Below are 14,700 nucleotides of genomic sequence, written 5' to 3'. Positions count from 1 at the left end.
GGGCGCCAAGTGGTGCGGACCACAGTCTCAACCCCGTTCCCTCTCGGTGGAAGTCAAGAGGGAAAAGCCCTTGAATCCGGAGACGGGGGGATGGGGCGACGCTGCAGCTGGAGTACTTTTATGTCTGGGAGCTAAAAGGGCTTTTGAATTTAAAAAAGCATTGCTTGGGTTGTCGCGTCAGCCATCAATGACAACAAGAATAGTTCTTTCCCAGAAATTAAAAAAAAAAAAAAAAAAAAAAAAGGAAAAGAAAAGCGTGAACAATAGGTTCTTACCTCCATCTATCCCAAGAAAAGGGAATGTAGAGACCAGGAACTTGTCCTTAATTTGAGGGCGGGGGGCGGATGTTCAGAGAAAACCCTCAGTGAGTTTTAAAAATTACGGATACGTGCAGGTTTGGCATTTAATGAATATCGTGCTCTCCTCATTATGTGTCAAGATGTGAAGTAAAAGTAAAGATTAAAATGTTTCTTGCAACACAACTATACGAAGGGGAGGTGATAATCTTGTCAGTTAAGTCCATAGAAATGTTCATAAAAGCAAAAGGCACTGACCATATTAACATGCCTATTAAACACAGGGGGTGGGGGCGGACAAGTACGAAGAGTGAGGCAATTAAATTTTTCATGTAATTCTATTCTTGAATTTCAATTTATCAGAACCAAGATAATCAGGGGTTTCTTCTGATAGCTCCTCTCTGAAATGAGTACTCTGTGTCCAATTAACTGTTCACCAGCTAATTCACAAAATCAGAAATGTACTGACAAGTACTATGCCTGAATTAAAATACAATGCCTAAAATAACGTGCATATGTGTGATTTGAAATATTTTAAGAAAAAAAAAATGGTGCCCTCAAAACTCACAGTCCAGTTCCTACCATTCAGTGGCATTTTGGTGCTTAAGGTCTTGCTAAATTCATAAAGATACACTTTGCAACAAAGTCCTCCTTCAGTCATGTAATTGCTTATCATGAACAAATACTGACCTGAACAACCTTCTGAAGATCCGACTAGTGAACTTCCCAGACCTAGCAATTGTCAGAAGGTCTCTTTTAAGCTCTCTCTTAGATAAACCTATAAAATGTGACCTTTCAAATGGCACAGGAATGTGTGCCAAGAAGGGTTAATGGGGGTGGGGGGATTAATGTTCATGTAACCTGTAATATAAATGAGGACAGATATTTGAAAAACAAAGAAGGTAAAAGATATTGGGGTAATACATGGGATATTGGGGTAATACATTACATGGGATATGTCTTAGTAGTGCAGTTGCCACTAACATACTAATTAATAAATATGGCCATATGGATCTTTCAGTTCCGAAAGTAACAAAAATGTGAAAAATGAAATACTTCAACAAAACAGAGCTTATTAAAAATAGCAATAGTTAAATTTCAAGTAACAGATAAAGAGAATAACTTACCAGAGGAAATTTCAGGAAGCTAGAAGACTGTGAGAAAAATACATCCGGGATTCAAATATATATTCCATGATCTTCCAAATCAAGGTAAAGTAGTGAGCTGCAGGGTAGTAAGACTTTAAAATAATCAGCAGTTCCTGGTGGCATGTAATCAAGTAAAAACCAGTTACACAGAGAGCCACGAACCCCCAAGGCAAGGAAGCAGAATGTGAAAATGCTTTATATGGGGGGGGGGTGGGGAATGGTGGGGGGTGATTCGTGGTGATCCTTAAGCAAAGTGAAAATTTACAGGCTGTACATCCCCATACAGTGGGGAAAGGCAGAAGCTGTGTAACCCCAGAGAACAGGAGGTGGAATACAGATAAATCTGCAAAGAGAAGTAAAAGGATGTGTTGAAGACAACGAGATAAAGAGAGAACTAGTGAGCAAGGCTGTAGTCATCCTGATAGATATAGCAGCAAGAATGATTTAGGCTGCTGGGGAGGATCCAATGAGAATTCAAGAGGGCACCACTTCGGAAATCCTGCTCTGATCTTCCCACTCTCAGTTCTTTAAGAGTTACCTGCGTTGGGACCATTATCATTAGGATTAATAGTATTCCATCAGTGCATTTCACTAGTATTTCCCTTGAACATTTTCACTCGCAACAACTGAGGGAGGCGTAGTAAGGAAGCCCAACACAACCAATTCCCCCACTCCCCAAATAAACCACTACGACCGGTCACATTACGATGACCAAATCATCAGCGATTTGCATGAGGCGGCGGGGGGTGGGGGGTGCGGGTGGTGATCGAAGGGCTGAAGATGCGGGGGAGGCCGAGTCGCTAGGCGCTTTCGGGGGCGCTGTGCCGGGGAGGCTTAGGCAAGGGGACGGGGAACCGTGGTTAGATGCAGCAGCGGCGGCAGCAGCCCTCCCAGGTCCCACTTCTTTGGCGTTCCTGCTGCCTGTGACTCAAGGCAATTGACTTCCATCTGAACCCTCAGCTCCGAACGCCTTGCGTTAGAAGCTAGAGCTTTGGAGGTTCTGAGGACGGTCCCTGGGGAGCAAGTGGTAGGTTTCGAGGCGCCCGCTTCCCCTCTGATTCCTGCAGTAACGGAGGGAGAGTGTGCTAGAAATGGCTTTGCTGCCGAATGCATTATCTTGCCATTTTCGTGTCCCAATACTGAACAAACGATCGCCTGATCGATCGGTAAGATTAGCTTTATTCCTTCTCCCTATTCCTCTCCTTGGCCCCATTCCCTCTGCAAGTCCAAACCCCAATCTCTCTCTCTCTCTCTCTCCAGGAACTTCTTTTTTCCTCTTTGAAACCGGCTTCCCAAGGGAACTGCCTGTGTGACTGAGAGGCTAGTAATCTGTTTGTAGATGATTTATATTTTGGCTGCAGAATGAATCCCCCTCCCTGCCCGGAGTACTCTCCTTAGAGAAGATCCCCCGCCCCCTCCCCATGGGTTCGCTCTCAGAGCTCGGATCTGTATAAAGAGCGCTGTGGGAGTCTTTTGCCCTCCGCTCTAGCTCTATCTTCCTCCGGACCCCGAAGCTTAAGAATTATCCGCCTCACTCTCCTTTTTAGAAATAGGAGGGAAAGGTAGAGTGGAAATTGATTTCTTGCAGAGACTGAGGCGCTGAATGATAGAGGGAATAAACATTTGCCCTGGATAAAAATGTTCTTGGTAAGTAATCTTATTTTCTGCGGTTGAAAAAGAAACAGATTGCTTCTCACTGCCCCATCCCCCACTCCATTCATTTATTTGCTCTCTGTATGTAAATCACGAGCTGGGTCAGTGGAAATTTTCTTTTCCTCTTTCCTAGGAGAGTAGTAGCTTGTAAGGGTGAATTTGAAGGAGAGGATTTTAAGGAGACAATATGACCGCTTTAAGGTCCTTTATATCCCGCATTAAAAACCCAAAGACAGATAAAACAGTTAAATCCCTGTTTGTTTCCAAAAGTGGTATTGAAGTATTTCCCTTATTTCCTACTAACTGTCTTTGCTTTCTGAAAATAAAGAAAAGAGTTTTAGGTAGTGGGCTCATGTCTATGCTTTTAGTATATCTTGGCCATGTTCTGAAATACAATTTCAGTTCCAAAATTAAGAATGGTTATTTTTCACGTTTTGCAGGTAAATTAAAGCTATAGAAACCACTTATTAAATGTGCATCTCGGTTCCAATTATTGCACCAGATACAAATTAGTAGTATCCACAATGGCTGTTTGCTTATTGTGGTGATACTATAAATTCATAAAGCCCTCTGGTTTTCCATAAGTCTATAGCACCCCCAGCCTGTGCGGGCTCACAATGTGAAGAGTGGATAGGCGTAGCAGTAGGGAAGAAGCCAAAGAGCTCTTGATTGTGCTTACATCATATGTCATTAAGTGTGGAGAATAACATGTTTTGCAAATTGTGTGAACTTGGTTTTCAAGAGTAAGCTGATCATTTTTGATTCACGAAATTAAGGGATATTTGCTCTCAGAGAAATCATTGCATTTTTAGTTATAAAATATATTTTACTGGTAAAACATCTAAATTAAACTTTTTTGTCTATTGTTGTTATCCTACCGTAATTTATTATCCTCTAAATTTAATGACAAAGAATAAGCTAATTGGCACAAAATGCGTTCCTGATGAAAACAGGATGGCTGAAAAATCATCTGAAATGTATAATATTAAAATGTTATTGGTAAGATAAACTTCATTTTAGAAAATCAGTATTCTAGAAATCAGTAGTATAAAATTTCAGAAAAGAGGTAGTCAAGTGGCATATTGCAAGACAAAATATGCATGTTCTCAACTATCTATACAGTCTTTATAGCCATCAACATTTGCAAGAGAAAAAAAAAATCACTAAGGGCATGTTGGTATAACATTTTTTTCTTTCTCTCCTCAGGCTGTTGTCCAGCTCTAATGATGTCCTAGAGAAGAAGTGTTTCTTCTGTTGTCTCATTTTACTAAGAGGATGATGTCTGTGTATGTCTCTGTGTTTTAGAGAGGCTGACAAACGCTGCTAAGAGGATCTGAGGTTCACATAAAGAGGATGAAAATTCTGAATTACTTTCATTGCAAATAAACCTTAACAACTGTGAGAGTTAGAGAGCATACTTTTCACATAAGACTTTGATTTGCTGCCTAAAGCTACTTACATAATTTGCTATTCAGAGAAATGCATTTGTTTATTGAGGACCCACTCGGACTTAAATTAGAAAAATGTAACATTCAGATTTTAATTTTATATGTGAAATAAATGTGTGATTGCTGTTCTTAAATTTTTTTTAAAAAAACAAGATAACAAGAATATTAATTTTGTGACCCATAGTTCATGAACTTTAAACATGTTTACAGCATTTAAAGTTTATTTAACAATTTAAGTATTTGAGCACTATACTAATTCATATGGTTACATTTGATCAACTCCTTCATGAAGCCATAGGCTTTATATCTCCTAGCTGCCTTTTACTTTCAGAACAAATCTGGTTTATACTCAGACTGCTCCAAAAGTTATGCATTTTAATTTTATGTTGAGAATGTCTTTCTTAGATAATCACGGTGCATATTTGCAGCTAGTACTTCAGTACATTTTATATTATTGGTAATGCTTTTGTTAGCCATCCTGGTGCTGCCTTCTTATAAGAACTATGTATGAGTACCAACTAATATATTTCTCACCTATAACCCACTAAAATTTCTAATCTAAAAGCAATATTCAAGATACATTTTATTACAGAAATTGGAAAGCAATTTGCCTGGGAAGCAAAATGTTGAGATGATTCAGGTGATTTTAACATTAAATCTAACTTGTAACAAAAATGGGTTATATAAAGATAAATAAATTGAGACTATTATTTGCATAGCAAAGAAAGTCGCATATGACCCACACATTTATGCACATATAATTAATTTCAATAAAATATTTATATCTATTCATTTTCATCTCTGCTATGTTTATTTTGCTTTTAGAATTTTCTCTTTGAAAGAGTCTAAAATTTTAAAAATACCTATGTATGCAGGGATATTCACATTTTATTTTGTAAGATCAATAATGCTGCTAAATAAACTGGGGCTAATGTGTTCAAGTCTCATAAAAAGTGTGTTGGAACTTGACATTAGGGATCATTTAATCTTATCTCTCATGATGATGAAGAAGTTAAAAACTAGAGAGGTTAAGTGATTAGTGTAATCATACACTAACTAATAACCTAAGGAACTTTAAATGCAGGTTTATTAACTTCTTAGCTAGTGTTCTTTCTATATTAATTACATTCTATTACTAAGACAGGCATTGTTTGAGAGTGGGCCTAGGAAATAAGTGAAAGGAAGAGAAAGCAGTAAAAAGATGAATAAATAGTAGCCAGTCTTCTTAGAGTCCTTTTTGTTGATAACTAATACTCTTTATTGTAGAAAACTTTTATTCCCCTGCTTTATTTTACCCTCCACTCCGCCGCCTTCCCATGATTGGAGATTTCATGTAATTTACCTTTGCAGAAAATGTCTTCAGTATTCTGAGACCGGGTGTGGTGACTCGCACCTGTAATCCCAGCACATTGGGAAGCTGAGGCTGGCAGGCGAATCACGAGGTCAGGAGATGGAGATCATCCTGGCCAACATGGTGAAACTCCGTCTCTACTAAAAATCAAAATTTTTCTGGGCGTGGTGGCACGTGCCTGTAGTCCCAGCTACTCAGGAGGTTGAGGAGAATCCCTTGAACCAGGGATTCGGAGGTTGCAGTGAACCAAGATCGCGCCACTGCACTCCAGCGTGGCAACAGAGTGAGACTCTGTCTCAAAAAAAAAGAAAAAAAGAAAAAGAAAAAAATATGTATACATATTCTCAGTATTCTTTTTGTACATGCGTTGAGTTGCTGTTCCCTAGACTATTTTCCCTCATGGAATATAAACTGTCGATAATTTCAACCACCTGCACTGTCGTACTCCGTCATGTCACCTGGCTGTTCTACTTTTTAAATTCCCTAAAATGTAGAAATAGGATTGTTCCAAGAGGAAAGCTGTCCTCTCAAAATAAGAAGTTTAATTAGACTCTAACACATATCTGAAACTACACACACAGAAACACACACACACAATATGAAAGAAACGCAGAGACTAAGACAACATTTTTTAATGGAAACATGTAAAACATACAAACAAAAAAACTCACCACATGTTCCATTAGTATAAAAAAAAACTTTCTAATTTGAATAAAAGCTACAAGACTTCAACCATTTAGGAAGGTTCAGTGTTCTGGAGTGGTTTGAGCCATACCAGTGTTTTTTCATATACATCAATATTTGTGTGTTACATACAAGCCATTTTTGTTTTGAAAATGGCAATTCTAAAGTAGAACGTCAACACTAAAGTCGATTTGGCACTAATCACTTCAAAAGAGTTATCATTACTGGATTAAACAAGATGAACATAGAATCAAATCAAACATTTTAAAATGTCTATAGTGTATGCTTTTAAAATTCAAATTTTTGCACTAATCTGAAAAATTCTGCTTTATAGAAGCATTTCTAGAACCATATTTCAGTAGCCTTTGTATTGCTGTGTGTGTTTTTGTGTGATTAATAATCAGTTTTCAGGCAACACGCGGTGGCTCTTGCCTGTAATCCCAGTACTTTGGGAGGCCAAAGCAGGTGAATTGCCTGAGGTCAGGAGCTGGAGAGCAGCCTGGCCAACATGGCGAAACCCCCTTTCTACTAAAGATACAAAAATTAGCTGGGCATGGTGGCAGGCACCTGTAATCCCAATTACTTGGGAGGCTAAGGAAGGAGAATTGCTTGAACCCAGGAGGCAGAGGTTGCAGTGAGCCATGATCACACCACTGCACTCCAGCCTGGGCAATAGAGCAAGACTCCTTCTCAAGAAGAAAAAAAAAAGTAGTTTTCACATGCGTATAATACGGGTGCAGAGCTTAACCTATTTCAAAGCACATACTGTCAACTCTCAGTTCCATGAAGAAGGAACCACGATTATGTTTTTATTCTCAACTCAGTGACTTTGTATCTCTACCACCTAGCACATCTCCTTACATAGAGAAGAAGCTCAATAAATATTAATTTAATGGATGAAACTAAGGACTTCATCAATTTTTCCCTCTAACATTCTTGCAAAGGTTTATTGCATTTAATTTGTATCTAACATTTAAAAATATTGTTATTAAATTATAGCATTATTCAAAAAACTTTTGGAATATTTGACATATCTTTGGCCTAATAAACCAAAGTATATTAGAAATCATGACCTTTGCACAAGACTTTATAGTCTTTTTTTTTTTTTTTTTTTTTTTTTTTTGAGACGGAGTCTTTCTCTTTCGCCCAGGCTGGAGTGCAGTGGCGCAATCTCGGCTCACTGCAAGCTCCGCCTCCCGGGTTCACGCCATTCTCCTGCCTCAGCCTCTCCGAGTAGCTGGGACTACAGGCGCCCGCCACCACGCCCGGCTAATTTTTTTTTTGTATTTTAGTAGAGACGGGGTTTCACCGTGGTCTCGATCTCCTGACCTCGTGATCCGCCCGCCTCGGCCTCCCAAAGTGCTGGGATTACAAGCGTGAGCCACCGCGCCCGGCCTATAGTCTTATAAATACCTTACTATTCACCATATTAATTTAATCCTTTCACCATGTTGTGAAGTAACTTAGTATTTTATCTTAATATGAGAGAAGTGATATATGAGGAAATTGAAACACTGTTACTAATTTCTATATTAGTCTGCTCATTCAGGCTGTTACAATGAAATACCATAGACAAGGTGGTTTAAACAACATAGGCTGGGAATTACAAGATCAAAGTGCCAGCTGATTTGATTTCTACAGAGGGCCTGCTTTCTAGTTTGCAGATAGCCTCCTTGTCACTGTGTGGTCACATGACTTCATAGGTGTGTGAAAGTAGAGGAGGGGGAGGTGGCTGAGAGAGAGATAACTTCTTCTTTTTAAGGGCACCAATGCCATTACGTGGGACCCACCTTTATGTTCCACTGTAAACCTTATTACCTCCCTAATTCCTTACCTCAAAATACCATCACACTGAAGACTAGGGCATCAACATACAAATTTTGAGAAGATGCAAACAATCAGCTCATAAAAATTACTAAAAGACATTGTTGAATTCTTTTTATTCACTGTATTGTATTTTCTAGTTTGTTGAAGAAATATGATGAAAATGTCATATAATTTTATTAACAAGTTATATATATAAGTGTACATTCTTCATGTGTCAACTTCTTGCAAGTAAAATATATTTAGGGAAGAGTGAAATGTTTGTAGTATCATAAGCTGAATTATAAAACTGTTAGTTTATAATTATTTAACATTTTGCTACTCAAAGTTCTCAGAATTAACATTTTTTGACATTAACAAAAATAATTATTCTCTAAATTATTTGTACCACCAACATTTATTTATTAGTATAGTGACTAAAATATACTCATTGACATAGTTGATATATGAATTTATGCATATCGATAGGCATGTATATATATGTAAAATTTTTGAAACAACTTACAAAAATAATAAATATGAGAATATTCAAGAAAATGATAAGATACAACTTCCTTACAATCTTTCCTTGTAACTGGATTTTAATGATTAACTAGTATGGGTGTGGTAGAAACAATAATGACCCCCAAAATGTCCACATCCTAATTCCCAGAACCTGTGATAACTTCCCCTTTTGTGGCAAAAGGGACTTTGCAATTGTTAAAACATTAAGTATCTGGAGATGTAGAAGTTATCTTAGATCAGCTGTAAATGCCCAATGTAATCACAAGCATCCTTACAAGAGGGAGGTAGAATGAAAGAGTCAGAGATGTGAGGACAGAAGCATTGGGGGAGTGATGGGGAGGAGTGAGGAGAGTAGCCAAGAAATGCAGGCAGGATGCCCTCTAGAATCTGGAAAAGGGAAGATTCTTCCCTAGAGCTTCCAGAAGAAGTGGAACATTGCTGATCCATTTTAGACTTCTGACCTCCAGAACTGCAAACTAATACAATTTATGTTACTATAAGTCATTATACTTGTGGTAATTTGTAACAGCAGCAATAGGAAACTAATTCTCATGAACAGAGTAGAACATAAGTAGTATGTTCTTTCCTCTCTAGGAACTAGATGATTTAACAGCAAACTCTTGCTTCCTCGCCATTCCATTCTTCCAGATACTGAGCAAACCACCATCTTTCATGAGTCGAGAACTGAGTTGAGGCTGGGCACAGTTGTTCACACCTGGAATTCCAACTCTTTGGAGGGTCTAGGCAGGGAGGGTCCCTTGAGCCCTGAAGTTCTAGACCAGCCTGGGCAACATGGCAACACATGGTCTTTACAAAAAATACACAAATTAGCTGGGCATGCTGGTGTGCACTGTAATCTCAGCTACCTGGGAGACTAAGGCGGTAGAGTTGATTGAGCCCAGGAAGTTGAGACTACAGTGAACCATAATCACACTGCTGCATTCCAGCCTGGGCAACAGAGTGAGACTCTGTCCCCAAAAAAATAACAACAAAGTTGATTCTTCCTATTCATTTACATGGGGGATGGATAGGAAATCAGAGTAGGGAAAAATAGACATAGCACTACTTTCTAGAAATTAACTAGTGAATTAAAGATATATAGTATTACATAATTTTGTTTATTTAGAATATACCGTTTAGCATATAGCCTCACACATATTAGCACTCAATACATGATGACTTAGGGATAACAAATATTGACATAGTTGTGAGAAAGTGCATAATGTTCATTAAATTTGAAGATTATCTGAAAAGTACTAACCTTGGTATGAAGAAAAGACACTAAACACAATAAAATTAAATACAGAAGCTGATAATAATTAGCAAAATACTTTAAAATTTTTGAGATTTAAAATGAGACCACCAAAAGAATGACTGGCAGGGAGTGGGAGGACTTTTATTTTTATTGAAGAGATTGATACGAAGCAAATTGACCTTTTCTTCTTACATTTGGTACAGTATTGCAATTAAGAAAAGGAACTGAACATTTACTTAATTAGAATGCATCATTAATTTTAGTGTCTCATGAACTCCAAAGGCCTTTCACCCCTTTAATGAAAATAAAGAAGAACTAAGCTACTTGATTGCCAATCCTCTTGGTATCTCTAAATCTCTCTAATGCTTGTATTTCCTATTCAAAAGAAATACATACTTTGTAGGAGGATGAAAAACAATCCTTCACATTGATTATAGGGTTTTGCCTCTGAGGAGAAAATATGAATTTATAGACAAAAGTAATTTTAAAAGACTATATAAAGTGAATTCATTTCTTATTTATGGAAAGAGACCAAGTCTAAAAGTCAATTTAACAAATATTTATTGAGCAATTATTCAACAATCATTTATTGATAGCATTATATATAAGAAGCAAGATTTTAAATGTTACAAGGATGTAAATATAAATAAGTTACATTATTTATGTCCTAGTTAGAGAACAAGAGGAGTATACTGACAAATATAAAGGTTTTTAAAACTGCCTCCTATATTTAGTTTATATCATCAATCATCCTTTTATAAGAAAGAAAAAAAATGTATTGATTGTGATCTATGAGCCAAGCACTTCCTAGAAAAAAGTGCTGAATAAGACAACCAAAGGCACAGACCCCAAGTATCTGACAACTGTTAACACTGTCATAATAATGAAAACAAAACAAAAAAATAACAAAACTATACTTAAATGATTGTTGTTGTCTTTAGCCTAGGCATGTGATCTCTTCAGCCATACATCCAGCATGCTTCACGCCTTTTCTTTACTTATTAGCTTCTGTAAGCATGTAAGATTGTTACCTATTTCTTGCATTTGTTGGCAGGAGGAGTTTCCTTAGAGTTTAAGAGGCAGCATTTGAGGCCAGATGAATGATCTGGTCCATATAAGTTAAGTGTTGTAATGAACAACTCCAAACTTCAGTTGCTGAAAAGAAAACTTAGCTGGATGTCGTGGCTCATGCCTGTAATCTCAGCGCTTTGAGAGGCAGAGGAGGGAAGATCCCTTGAACCCAGGAGTTTGAGACCAGCCTGGGCAACATAGGGAGACTTTATCTCTCAAAAAAAAAAAAAAAATTAGCCAAGTTTGGTGGTGCACACCTGTGGTCCCAACCTCCTGTTGAGGCTGAGGTGGGAGGATCACTTAGGCTGGGGAGGTCAAGGCTTTAATGAGGCACTGCACTCCAGCCTAGGTAACAGAATGAGACCCTGTCTAAAAAAAAGAAAAAAAAGAAAGAAAAAAAAATAAATAAATAAGAAATAAATAAAATTTAATTTTGTACTCACGCACAGTTCATTTGCATCAGCAGGATGAGTGAGGTGGTCTGATTCACAGTGATTTAGGACCCCAGTAGCCTTTCATTGACTAACCCAACACTGTAGGAAGTCTTTTGATGTTCTCTATGCATTTGATAAATGAGGGAGAGAGTGTGGATGATCCTTTAGGAGATTTTGCGGGCCAGCTCTAGAAGTGGTCCACATCACTTCCCTTCACACTCCACTGAGAACACCTTTTCACGGCCACATCTAACTACAAAATAAATAAATAAATACATACATACATAAATAAATAAAAAGCTGTAAAATGAAGTCAAGCTTTGTGTCCCAGAAAAAGAAAACATGGATAGCAATCTGCTACATTGATATTCTCAGACCAAAACATTATTTAGCTTAGTTATGTATATTATGTATATTCTTAGTTATGTACATTACCATAGCATTGGATTGTACACTTTGTGCAGGCTGGGGGCCTCAAATTTGTTTATGTGAAGGAATCAAAACAGGAAGTTTGATAGGTGGTACCTTACTAGGTAATAGGGAGAATTCCAGTCCTTGACAACATCTAGAATGAACTCCGTACATAGTTAGTCCCTAATAAATACTTGTTAAGTGAATAAATATCTATGACCTTCAGTGTTCCCATAAAATATCCCCATGCCCAAACTTAACATTCAACTTGATGTCCACCTGCAAAAATAAATAAATTTAGACACAAATCTTACATCTGTAAGATAAATTAACTGCAAGTGAGTCACAGACCTAAATGTAAAATACAAAACTCTAAAACTTCTAGGATATAATATAGAAGAAAACCTACATGACCTTGAGTTTGATCACAAATTTTTAAATACAATACTAAAATCACAGTTCATAAAAGAAAAAAGAAACTGTTAAGTTACCCTGCATTAAAATTAAAATCTTCTGCTCTGAAAAAGACATTGTTAAGAGAATGAAAAGACAAGCCACAGACTGTGAGAAAATATGTGTAAAACACATATCTGATAAAGAATTGATATCAAAATATAGAAGGAACACACTTAATAAAAACAACAAAAAAACCCAGTTTAAAAATGGGCAAAAGATCTGAACAAAAAATTTTATCGAAGAAGATATGCTGACATGATATAAGTAGATGAAAATATGTTCAACATTGTATGTAATTAAGAATTGCACATTAAAAGAACTATGAGATACCACTATATACTTATTGAAATGACTAAAATCAAGTAAACAGACAATAGTACATTGTTACAGGATGTGGAGCAACAGGAACTCTTAATTTTGCTGGTGGAAATGAGAAATGATATATCCATTTTGAAAAAGTTTGGCGGGTTCTTACAAAGCTGATCATAGTTTTATTATTCAATTCATTAACCACATTCTTTGCTATTTATTTATCCAAATGAGTTAAAACATATGTATACAGAAATATCTGCATTTTTTTCATATTTGCCCAAAATGGGCAGCAACCAAGGTATCCTTCAAAAGGCAAATGGAGAAACAAACTGTCCTACATTCATATAATACAATGTTAGTCAATGAGTAAAGGAGTCTACTACCAAGTCACAAAAACACGTGGAGGAAACTTAAATATACATTGCTTATTGAAAGAAGCCTGTTTGAAAGTGGACATATGACATTCTGGAAGAGGCAACACTATAGAGACAATAAAAAAATCAGTGGTTGATCAGTGGTTGGGTTTTGTTGGTAGGGGTGGTGGGAGAGAGCAGGATGTGTAGGTGGAGCACAGGAGATGTCTGAAATATACCAATGATTCATTCTTGATGTGCACCTTCTTTGACAAATTAACAGCATTTGACACAATACACCATTCCATAGTTTCTTAATCTGTTTCCAGAACAAAACAATTATTTGGTTTTCCTTTTACATCTCTGGTTGGCTGCTTCTTAGTCATCTTTTCTCATTTATTTTCACCATCTTGAATTTTTAAAGCTGAAATTCTCTAAGGTTCAATACTTATCCTTTATATCTACACCCAACTTCTTCAGGGTCTCATTTATTTTCATGATTTCCAATATAATCTACAGATTACTTCCAAATTTACATCTTCGGGCTGATGCTTTTCCCAGGCTTTCCAGAGTCCATACAACTTACTAATCAACAATTTCACTTGGAAGCATAATAGCCATCCTAATTTTAGTATGTCTGAAATTCAGCTGCTGTACCCCCACTCTTCAAACCTGTTCCATCTCTATTCTTCCCCAATTCAATTAGCAATAATCCATCCTTACAGATGGTTATGTAAAGAATCTGAAAGAACCTTTGACTTCTGTCTTTCTCTTAGAGCTCACACTCAATTATTCAGCGAATCCTCTTGAGAAAGACAGCAAAATACACCTATCATCCAATGACTTCTCAATCATTTCACTGGTAACACATTAATCAAGTCACGTTAAGTCACTGTAATCTCTCACTTGGTTTATTCCAATAAACTCTTCTTTACCTTGTTCTGCTTCCCAATTCCACTCTTTCTGTCCTTAACAGAAAGTAGTGTAATCGGTTAAACTGAAAATCAATCATGTAACTTCTCTGCTCAAAATGTGCAATGAGTTTCCATATGTCTGTAACCAAAATCCTTGCCATGACTGCCAAGGCCCTAACATATTTAACCTTTTTTTTCTCCCTTTTCTATTACTATTTTATCTACTTTAGTCACTCTCCTCTAGCCACACTGGCCTCTTGTAAAACTTGCCTGCTTCTTTAGGTTATCATGTTGGGAGAAATTTCCATGTTTATACCTGTCTGGTCCTACTCTCAGACCTCATTGAATCCAAAAGCAGCTGTTTAGCATGATCTTTCTCTGACAGACTTCGATATTTTTCATAACATACATAGTCCATGAGAGACATGGTAGGACTGTTTCAGTCCCCTTCTCTTTCTAAAATGACACAATAGAATTTCTACTATACTGTGAACAGCACCCATTAAGAGTTGTTCATTTCCAAAATTCCCAGAGAAAAATGGAACTGAAACCTTTCTCCTTAGACTTCTAATTATCTTTATTCACT

The 14,700-nt window shown here is 37.1% G+C and overlaps 1 protein-coding gene and 1 long non-coding RNA gene across 2 annotated transcripts in view; one reads left to right on the top strand and one right to left on the bottom strand.

Annotated features, from left to right (window-relative positions):
* BRINP3 (BMP/retinoic acid inducible neural specific 3) overlaps nucleotides 1-1,843 on the bottom strand; it is a 372,340-nt gene extending 370,497 nt beyond the window's left edge. The window contains exon 1 of the mRNA XM_032136362.2: nucleotides 1,424-1,843. The gene's annotated coding sequence lies outside the window, so the exon portion shown is untranslated. The remainder of the gene's footprint in view (nucleotides 1-1,423) is intronic.
* A 918-nt stretch (nucleotides 1,844-2,761) lies between these two features.
* On the top strand, nucleotides 2,762-5,330 carry LOC116457280 (uncharacterized). Its single transcript, XR_004244990.2, has 2 exons — nucleotides 2,762-3,091; nucleotides 4,304-5,330. It is a non-coding gene; the product is annotated as an uncharacterized LOC116457280 (long non-coding RNA).
* The last annotated feature ends 9,370 nt before the right edge of the window (nucleotides 5,331-14,700 follow it).

This window comes from Hylobates moloch, unplaced genomic scaffold (assembly GCF_009828535.3).
Source record: "Hylobates moloch isolate HMO894 unplaced genomic scaffold, HMol_V3 SCAFFOLD_18, whole genome shotgun sequence".
In the NCBI taxonomy this organism is placed as follows: Eukaryota; Metazoa; Chordata; class Mammalia; order Primates; family Hylobatidae; genus Hylobates; species Hylobates moloch.
Note: the sequence above shows the minus strand (reverse complement) of the source record. Positions and strands in the feature narration are given on the sequence as shown.